Below are 11,444 nucleotides of genomic sequence, written 5' to 3' on the forward strand. Positions count from 1 at the left end.
ATGCAAAGATATCACAAGTTCTGCCTCTCTCGATTACATGAACAAGTGAATATAAATGCAACGATTAAATCATCCAAACATGCTTCAATATATAAAATTAGAGTTATAATCCACAAACAAATATCAATACATCAAATATATCAACCCTAAAAGGAACTTCCATAGACATGGAGAAATTCATCAAAAATATAATTAAAGCATAGGAAAACATATATTTGATCCAAACTAAGTTCTTGAGTGAGGAAAGAATGATGAAATCCTTGTGCTTGTGTTCTTCCAACTCCTCTTTAGCTTCCTTAGGTCAAAAGTATGTCAAAAGTCCAGAAATAATATTTTTCCATATATTTATACCAAGTAAGGTCGGGCCCAGACGAAGTCACCTTCTCCAAGCCGAAATAGGACATTAACTCTGTAAAATTTGCACAAGCGTGTTGCATGAGGAGACGCGCCATGCAGGGCTTTAGTGGGGAAATTTAGAGTGCTAAGCATTTGACAAGCAACAGGAATTGAGCAGTCGCGGTTGTAACGACCCAACCGGTTATTTTGAGTTCTAGCGCGTCGTATAGAGATTTGAGGCCTTGAGTAGCTTCACTTCAGGTATTATGACTTGTATTTGTGGTTGGAATTGAATTTCAAGAAGTTCGGAGTTTATTTGGAAAGAAAATTCTAAATTCGGAAGCTTTAAGTTGGAAGAGTTGACCAGGGTTTGACTTTTGAGTAAACAACCACAGAATCAGGATTTGAAGGTTCCAATAGGTTTGTATGATGATTTCGGACTTGAGCGTGTGTTTGGGTTGAGTATCGGGTGACCTAGGAGCATTTCGGCGCTTAACGTGGAAAGTTGGCATTTTGAAGGCTTAAGAATTTCTTAAGTTTGATTTAAAGTGGAATTGGGTGCTATCGATATCTGTTTGGGGTTCCGAGCCTTGGAATATGTTCGTATCGTAATTTGTGACTTGCACGTGAAGTTTGGCATTATTCCGAGATGTTAAAGCGTAATTCAGATGCGTTCGGCGAAGTTTGATGGTTGGAAAGTTGAAAGAAAGGTTTTGGCTGTCGATTCATAATTTTGATGTTGTTTGACATGATTCGAGGCTTTGAATAAGTTTGTATCATGTTTTGGGATGTATTGGTATGTTTGGATGGGGTCCTGAGGGCCTCGAGGGTGATTTGGATTGGAAATCAAGATGAGTTTGGACTTGGGGAACTGCTGAAGTGCACCAGGTCTGGTGTGATCGCACTTGTGAATGATTTGGTCGTAGGTGCGTGACCGTAGGGACGTGTTTGGCATCGCAGGTGCAGAGTTGTGTTGGGTAGAGGGGATTCACATGCGAGGTTTTGGCTGCACCTGCGAGATCGCAGATGCGGGAAAGAGATGTGCAGGTGCGAGGGGCCGTGAGGTTGTTGTTTCCGTAGAAGCGAATCTCAAGTTGTAGGTGCGACTCCACAGAAGTGGATTCTGGTCCACAGAAGCGAATGCAGGGGCCTTCAGGCTAGACCGTAGAAGAGGAGATTTGGCTGCACCTGCGAGGCAGTAGAAGCGTTTAAGTGAACCGTATGTGCGAAATGCCTGGGCAGTGAATTTATTCGAAAGGTTCCAAGATTTCTTCATTTTTGGACTTTGCAAGCTCGGTTGGAGGCGATTTTTGTGAGGGGTTTCACGGGATTTCTTGAGGTAAGCCACTTTTGGTCATTTGTATCTATTAATATTGAATACCCATTGAATTTTTCACCTAGATTATGTGTGTTTTAAGGTGGAATTTGGAGAATTTTGAGCTAGGGATTGGAGAGTAAGATTTGGGGATTTGAGTGGCGACTTGATGTCGAAATTGGGTGATTTTGGTATGGTTGGACTTGTTGTTGAATGAGTTCTCGGATTTTATAAATTTTTTGAATTTCGAGGCGTGGGTCGGGGGTTGGCTTTGTTGAATTTTTGGATGGAGTGGAAATTTGTTTTAAATTAATAAATTATGAGTATTGGGGTATATTTTTATTAGTTTTCATGTTGTTTGATCAGTTTCGTATTGATGGGCATCGATTTGAGGTGTTATAGAGGCATTTGAGCCGGTTGTGGAACTTCAGAGCGATGTAAATTTCCTGTTTAACCTTGTGAGGGGAAAATTACCCCTTAGGTGATGTAATTATTATGTGCTACTAGTTGTGGATTCTACGTATGCACGAGGTGACAAGAATCCGTATGTAGCTAAAGCATGTTTTTGTCCGGGTAGACTTAGGACTTTATCATGTAATATTTGAATTATTTGAACTCATTCTGCTGGCTTAATCAATCAAATTTATAAATTGAAATTCATATAGAGATACATGTATATTTATTAGGCATAGCCTTGTCACCTTGAGTTGTTAGTAAGTTATGTGAGAAATGGTAAATATTACATTCACTTTATGCTCATGTACTATATTGTAAGAACGTGTCTCGTACGTAATTCGATAATTTTCTTCCTTTTTTGTGGAGCGGGCCGAACATCTCGGCAGTATAATAGATACATCTATGCTTTGTGCCGCTCGACCCTCGACAGTGTACACATTATTCTAGATCGGTCCGAATGACCTCGACATAATCGTGCGTTATTTTGCTGGCAGTCCGAATATTCACGAGATTATCTTCCACTGATGCCTGGCATTTTATATGATATTTCTTATCCGTTTGATACTGGTACTTGATACATTTGAGCTGTTGAGGTAGAGTACAAGACTGAGAAATTCATACCTTTAAAAGAATTTTTTTGGAAGATTATGTAACTTACAGATTTACCCCATTATTGTTGTGTGCTTCAAGTCTGCTTATGATTTATTATATTGCTTTATTAGACCTCTAGTAAGTGTCGATGTCAACCCCTCGTCACTACTTCTCCAGGGTTAGGCTAGATACTTACTGAGTACATGTTGATTTACGTACTCATGCGCATTTCTGCACTAAATGTGCAGGATCTGACAGGTTTATTTGGTGGTCACCTTGGCGCAGCTGCTGCGAGGACTTTATGGTGAGCTGCAAATTCCAGGCTACGTATCACAGCCCACAAAGTCTACATCATATTACTTACTTTTTCCTGTCTTATTTACATTCTAGACAGATGTTGTATTACCATTGTACTCCTTAGTAAATGCTCAAACATTTGTGACACCGAGTTTTGGGATATTCTAGTTGATGACTACAGATTTGTATATTATTATCACCTTTCATTTCCTTTTTTAGACTACTAGTTATGTATGTACCCGTGATTTTGGAGGTGTAAACCTCCTTACTTAATTACAATTATGATTTCGAAAATAATAAAATGAATTATTAAGTTGTTAGTTCACTGTTGGCTTGCCTAACAGTGACGTTGGACACCATCGCAACCTATAATGGGTATTGGGTCGTGACAGCTTGGTATGAGAGCTTTAGGTTCACTTGGGTCTCATGAGTAACGATCGAGTCTAGTAGAGTCTTGTGTGTCAGTACGAAGACGTCTGTAATTATCTTCGAGAGGATACGAGGCTATTAGGAGCACTTCCCTTATTGATTCCTCGTCGTGCGATTTGATTCCATTGAAGCTTATGCCTTTATTTCCTTCCTACTTATTCCTATACGATGTGCGGTGCTTGTTATCAATTGGGCATTGAGGATTTGCAATGGCGCTACAGATGTGGTGCGGGATATTTCTCCCTGCATATTCGATTGGGGCTATTATCGTCGCCTTGCGGAAGGGAGTTTTGTCGTTTCAACCCAGTATCTGTATTTCATATGGTTTCGAGACTATGTAGAGATTATTACGATGTTCATGCATTGTTATCGTACAGTATTGGTAAATTGGATTGATGCTCGTTCATGTGTCGAGGCCGTGAATGACTCGAAAGGAGGATTTCTCAGTTCATGGTTTAGAGGTTCGACATTAAATCCCAACGGAGGAAAGGCAATCAGACTATAGATATTTAGGCTTAGGTTGATGGAGTAATTAGACTTGATATTTTCGAATTTGGTGGAAATTCTCATTTGAGAGGTGGTGTCGTCGTCCCTGTTTGAATGCATTAAGGTTCCAGGGTGTTATGATCTCCTTTGAATTTGCCTTCGGGGTAGGTTGCTGTGGAATGATGCCTCAGAAGCGGTTATCAAAGATGGCGGTGATGGCGGCTTCAGGGTCTAAACGGTGTTTCTAAATGTTGATGGCTCGAAAAAGATGATCTTTGAGAAGTCTTAGAGTTGGTAGTGTCACACCTCCTTATTCCGCACCCGAGGGGCGCAAGGGGAGTTTTTTCCAATTAAAGGACAATCGAAACGGGATTGGTTTAATTGTTTCAGAGTCGCCACTTGGGAGATTTAGGGTGTCCCAAGCCACCAATTTTAATCCCGCATCGAGGAAAATAATGACTCTATATATAGTCTGCGTACCAGAAATCCGGATAAGGAATTCTGTTAACCCGGGAGAAGGTGTTAGGCATTCCCGAGTTCCGTGGTTCTAGCACGGTCGCTCAACTGTTATATTCGGCTTATTTATCTGATTTTAAATACAATTATGAACCATGTGCAAATTTTATCTTTTACCGCTTTATTATCATTATTGTTTAGGAATGTGAACATCGCTTAAAATATATCTTTGGACTGTGTCACATGAAATGCACCCACAATCCGAAACATATTTTATTTGATGTTTTAGGATTTGGACTTGGGTCGCATGAAATACACACCCGAGTTTAAGAAAGTAGATTATTAAACGCGCGCCTAAAGAGACTAGCGTGTTGTTATTTTGGGAAGGCCGTGAAATTTGCTAAACGGACCTCCTGAATTCTAAGTAATTTTAAAACAAGTATTTACTGAGGGCCCCGCAATTTGTGTTTTTATTCGGCGAGGCTCATCTCATTCTTATTTTTTAAAAGGAATTTGCAACGTCATGGACATGCATCTCGGGCCACGTCACAATCAATGTGCCCGTGACTAGAGACATATTTCGACTCCGTTGAGATTTGGATTTGGGTCACATAAATGTGCACCCGAGTTTAGGGAGATAACATTATTAAAGGCGCGCCTAAAGCAACTAGCGCATTATTATTTTGGGTAGGGCCGTGAGATTTGCTAAACGACCCATCCCGGAATCTAAGTATTTAATACATATATTTTGTGAGGGCCCCGCAATTTGTCCCTTTTATTTGGCGAGGCTCGTCACATTTTTTTTTATCTGTTATTATATTTTTTTTTATATATTTTAAAGGGATGCCATTTTTACGCCTTTAACCATACTAAACCTTACAGCCTCTTTACAACTAAAATCTCATAACTTGTTAGAAGTTTAATAAGAAGAGTTTTAGCGAATGAGTATTTCGGGAGTAGTAATAACATGTACTAATAATTTTGTCCGAATGAACTAAGCAAAGGACCCCGAACAAATTAACGTCAACTTGTGTCATAGAACAACCAGTCAAACTTAATTAAATGACATCAAATAAACAAGAATCATATAACGCAAAATGCATACAATGAAAACATAAGCAGAAAATTATCATACCAATTTCTATATTGCATTTTCGAACATTTGACGTAATATTTTCTTATCTAATACTTGAGGTTTACTAACCTTTGTACCTCGGCAAACTCAGGGCGACAAACACACTCCCGACGGGACTCAAGCCGAACCTCACTGCACGAGGAACAACGACGAAACCTCGGGACAAACTCGACGTACCGGACCTCGACGAACAACGACGACCTCAATGGAGGCGGAAAGCTCGGCAAAAACAATCAACGCAAGAGATGTTAGCTGCTGGATTTTCTCAACGCAGCATGTTGGCTCGAGAGAATGCAACAGGAGGGGTCGTTCAAGTACGAGGAAGAAGCAGGTTGCGGAAGGTCGTTTGGACAGTGGTCGATGGAGCTGAACGACGAGCAGCAGAGGCTGTTGGGGAGGCTTGTTGGTCGACGGACTGGTGGAGCTGGAGTTCCGACGAGGGGGTGGCTGACGGGTCTTCTAGGTTTTTATAGGGTTTGATGGTGGTTTTACGGGAGGGGACTGTTTGTTGGTAGTAATGGAGGAGTGGTCGTTTGGTGGTGGTGTTTGGATAGTGACGGAGGTGGAGGGAGTTAGTAGTTGACGGACGTTTGGTGTGGCTTTGTGGTCGTGAGGGAGTAGGGGTTTCGACCGGGGGAGTCACTGGTTTTGGTTCATTTCTGGGGCTCGAGGGGTCGTTTGGGCGGTGTCGATGGAGGCTTCTGGGTGGTGTGGTTGTTTGGTGGTCGTCTGGAACTGACGACGGTGGGGGGGGCTGGTTGCTCGGTGGTTATGGCGTTTGTGAAGGGAGGGGACGGGTGGTCGTTTGGTGGTTTGGGTGAGGGTGGTCCTTGGACGTGGAAGGAGGGTGGTTTACCGGAGAGGTCGTGACGGAGGGGTTCAAGCGTGGGGGGGGTCCGGTGGTTGAAGGTTTTTTTTTTCTTTTACAGTAGGTTTTTTCGTTTTTTCAAAGGAGGAAGATGGAGGAACAGTGCTTTTCCAAAACAAAATTTTCCAAATCCCGTTGACTTCAAAGTTTGTCCGTGTATTTGTACAGTCTTTGCCCAGAAAAATGAGCCCCACGCGTGGTGGGGTTCGAGGCTTATGTTCCCCACGCGCGGTGGGGTTCCCCATGTGTCCTGGACACGATTTATTATGGGCTAGGTCCGAAATTAGGCCTAAAACCGGGTAGTTTGAACCCGAATATTATTCTTTTGCCCGGACCCGAGAAATAGGAAAACGTTGCTTAACTAGTCCTATGTAAGCAAAATAACTACCAAAAATAAGACTAGTATTCAAACAAAACTATATATTTTTTAAATATTTTTTCAAGATTTAAAATAGCTACAAAATATTAATAAAACTATTTTTGTAATTTTCGTTTTTTAAATATTAAGATAAAATATGAAGTAATGTTTTTTTTGTATTTTTTCAAAGTTAAAATGACTATAGAATATTAATAAAACTATATTTTTTTTGTAATTTTCGTTCTTTAATAAAGACAAAAATATGAAGTAATATTTTTGTATTTTTCGAAATTATAATGACTGCAAACATTAATAGAACTATATTTTTTTTTGTAATTTTCGAATTTATATAAAGTACCAAAATAAAGTACCATTTTTGTATTTTTCAAAATTATAATGACTGCAAACATTAATAGAACTATATTTTTTTTGTAATTTTCGAATTTATATAAAGTACCAAAATAAAGTACAATTTTTTGTATTTTTTCCACGTTTATGAGAAATGCATAAACTAAAATTTATATATGTATTTTTTGTGATTTTTTCTTTTTGCAATGAAATAAAGTAAAAATAGTTAAAATGGCTATATTAGACCCAATTTCACATATTCACGCAAAAAATGTGAAAAATCTCGGGGAGGGTCAAAAATCACGTGCTTACAGCTGCCCCTCTTTGACTGGAAACACGAAGAGTTTTCCGACAAAGAACGACTAGACGTGTTTTTGACCCGACCATTACTTGGACGGACTACACTGAAGGAAAGGGAGGGAATGTGACCGAGCCCTGGTATCTGAGCTGCCTACATATCCATGGTTTTACAGGAATCAGGCCACGTGTAGTTCGGATATGAGAGAGATGGTAGAGGGTACCGAGGTGGAGAGCCGATCGAGGTGCCGTTCCGTTGAGGTTCCGGTCCGCGGTCCTGTCATTACAACAAAAATGAAAACTGAAAAAAGACTAACTAAGCCTATCAGCTACTAGTTACAGGGATTCCTATCTGTAAGTCTTCTGAAACTTGGTCTTGAGTCTTGAATGGTGTTTCATACCGACTTCAGATTTGAACCTTGATACTGCTAGTTGTAGGTGCTAGTTCTTTGAGCGGACCACATCTGTTCTCCACTTCCGTACCTTGGGTTCTTTTCCCCTCTTGTTTTCTTGTTGTCTTTTTTGACCAGCCTTTTGTGAATGCTGGGGATTTTATTGCTTCCTGCTGGAGATTCCTGTTGTATTCCTCTGCTTCATTGATTCTAAGTGTGCTCCTTCCTCATATGAGCGGGCTTTTGACTTCAATACTTCAATCGTATTCCCTTATTCTCCAGTGGGTGCCTAATTTCTATTTCTTTTGTCCTTGTTCTCCAGGTGGACGCCTGATTTCTTCTTTTCTTTATCCTTGTTCTCCAGGTGGACGCCTGATTTCTTCCTTCCTTTGTCCTTATTCTCCAGGTGGACGCCTGATTACTTCTTTTCTTTGTCCTTGTTCTCCAGGTGGACGCCTGATTTCTATTTTTCTTTGTCCTTGTTCTCCAGGTGGACGCCTGATTTCTTCTTTTCTTTTGTCCTTGTTCTCCAGGTGGACGCCTGATTTCTTCTTTTCTTTGTCCTTGTTCTCCAGGTAGACGCCTGATTTCTATTTTTCTTTGTCCTACAACAAACTTCGTTCTACAGGCGGGTCTCCTACTGGTAAGATTAAACTTAGGAAGTGCGTCTCCTATGGTGAAACTAAACTGAGGAAGTGCGTCTCCTATTGGTAATGACATGCCTGCATTTATACTTGTGGGCGACCTAGAATATGGAATGAACAGACAAAATGTATTCCCGCATTATACTGGTGGGCGACCTAGAACTTACAAGTATTCCCGCATTATACTGGTGGGCGACCTAGAACTTAAATGTATTCCCGCATTTTACTGGTGGGCGACCTAGAACTTAAATGTAGTCCCGCATTTTACTGGTGGGCGACCTAGAACTTAAATGTATTCCCGCATTTTACTGGTGGGCGACCTAGAACTTAAATGTATTCCCGCATTTTACTGGTGGGCGACCTAGAACTTAAAAGTATTCCCGTATTTTACTGGTGGGCGACCTAGAACTTAAAAGTATTCTCGCATTTTACTGGTGGGCGACCTAGAACTTAAACGTATTCCCGCATTTTACTGGTGGGCGACCTAGAACTTAAAAGTATTCCCGCATTTTACTGGTGGGCGACCTAGAACTTAAATGTATTCCCGCATTTTACTGGTGGGCGACCTAGAACTTAAATGTATTCCCGCATTTTACTGGTGGGCGACCTAGAACTTAAATGTATTCCCGCATTTTACTGGTGGGCGACCTAGAACTTAAATGTATTCCCGCATTTTACTGGTGGGCGACCTAGAACTTAAAAGTATTCCCGCATTTTACTGGTGGGCGACCTAGAACTTAAAAGTATTCCCGCATTTTACTGGTGGGCGACCTAGAACTTAAATGTATTCCCGCATTTTACTGGTGGGCGACCTAGAACTTAAATGTATTCCCGCATTTTACTGGTGGGCGACCTAGAACTTAAATGTATTCCCGCATTTTACTGGTGGGCGACCTAGAACTTAAAAGTATTCCCGCATTTTACTGGTGGGCGACCTAGAACTTAAATGTATTCCCGCATTTTACTGGTGGGCGACCTAGAACTTAAATGTATTCCCGCATTTTACTGGTGGGCGACCTAGAACTTAAAAGTATTCCCGCATTTTACTGGTGGGCGACCTAGAACTTAAAAGTATTCCCGCATTTTACTGGTGGGCGACCTAGAACTTAAATGTATTCCCGCATTTTACTGGTGGGCGACCTAGAACTTAAAAGTATTCCCGCATTATACTGGTGGGCGACCTAGAACTTAAAAGTATTCCCGCATTTTACTGGTGGGCGACCTAGAACTTAAATGTATTCCCGCATTATACTGGTGGGCGACCTAGAACTTAAAAGTATTCCCGCATTATACTAGTGGGCGACCTAGAACTTAAATGTATTTGAAATTGTTTCCCCGTCCTTTCGAGAAAATTTTGACAATCGGTAGAAAATTTTCTGCCCCGGTTTTTGGTGACTTCCCTAGCGTTGCCTCTCGCTGCCATCATCAATCCTTTGTTTTCCTACAGCAGACAAAAGAATTTAATTAGTTTTAATCGTGGTGGTAGAGGGTGCCTTTCCGGCGGATGATTTCTCCTCTCTTCCCCTTTTCTTGCTCTATGTCCCCATAATTGGTTAGTGGACAAAATTGCCTGCTGGGGTCTCTAGCCTGCTGGGGCTGGTTTTCAATTTGTTCCTTTTCCTGCTTTTCTTTAAGCACATGCTGTGGGAATCTGCTTTTACTCCTGAAACCATTCCCTTTGGAGCTTACTTCCTCCAAAACTGCGAGGCACGATTATTGCATTGCCTAGGGCCGGCTTTTAAGACTGTTTGTGTTATCCTGCATTGGATGAACTCCCCTTCGGTCTCTGGTAGTAAGCTTTGAAAAATCCTTTTCAAGACAAATTTTTAGGAAGAGGAAATAAAAGATAGAAAAGGAGAGAATCTTTCTGAACCAATATTTGGTGGGAGAAGAAACTCAGAAGAACTTATCTGGAGGACATGACTGGTCCTCGTGATCATGTCGTGCACCATAGATTCCCGACCCAGTCTATTTGTATCAATCGATTTGCCCGATGGTCTGACTTGCTGGGGATGATAAATGACTGTCCATTTCGTTGCAAATGTGGTCGCTTTTTGTTGATCTGTCTTGTCGCCTCATAGTGCCCTTCGAGGGGTTTTCACTAATGAGACTCTCTCTTTCTCTCATCTCCCGGCGCCTTATGGTGCCTGTGAAGGTTTTCACCAATAAGACTCTCTCATTTCATAGCCCTCATATTACATCGCCTCTCGGTGCCTGTGAAGGTTTTCACCGATAAGACTCTCTCATTTTATTTCTTTCGAGGAATCGGGGCGTTGTAGATACGACCCTCTCTTCTGGAGATTCCTTTGACCATCAATTCATTCCCAGTCTTACGATCCTCTTCTTTGCTGGGGATCGGTGTATTATTCTCGGCCTCATTTGCCTGACTCGACATCTCTTGAACATTGATCGGGGGTCTTTTGGACGTTGATGTTGGTTTTGGTGTGGGGTTAAAGAAAGGCTATAAAAATGAAAATAATTTGATGGGTGATGTGCTACAACTTTTGGAATCAAACCTTTGTTGGAACTTAAAACATAACCTCTGCCCCAGTTTTCTTGCTTGGGGAATTTATTTTTTACACTTATGTTGCGCTATGTGCGTTACGCACACTGTGCCTATTATGCACACTATGTACATTATGCATCCTATATTCGCTATGATGCATACTATGACCGAGCCGTGAGGCGCCTACGTATCCTCTTTGAGGAATCAGGTCAAACGTAGTTCCCACAGTTTTGTATTTCTTATGATTTTATCTTCTTCCTTTTTTTTTCTTTTCCTTCTTTTCATTTTCTTTCTCTTTTCTCCCTTTTTTTTTATGTCTTTTCCATTAGTGATTCCAAAGGAGGGGTATGAAAGAATTACTTAAGGCTCAAAGGGGGAATCAAGGGTTAAAAGTGTTTGGATAGAAGAAAGAATTGCCTCCGTCATCTCATTATCCAATAAATGCCAAATACAAACAAATAAACCAAAAATTGCCATAATTAAAGAAATTACGCATAATATCTCTTGACTGCATCAGAATTGATAGCCAT

This window comes from Nicotiana sylvestris, chromosome 3, assembly GCF_000393655.2.
Source record: "Nicotiana sylvestris chromosome 3, ASM39365v2, whole genome shotgun sequence".
Lineage (NCBI taxonomy): Eukaryota > Viridiplantae > Streptophyta > Magnoliopsida > Solanales > Solanaceae > Nicotiana > Nicotiana sylvestris.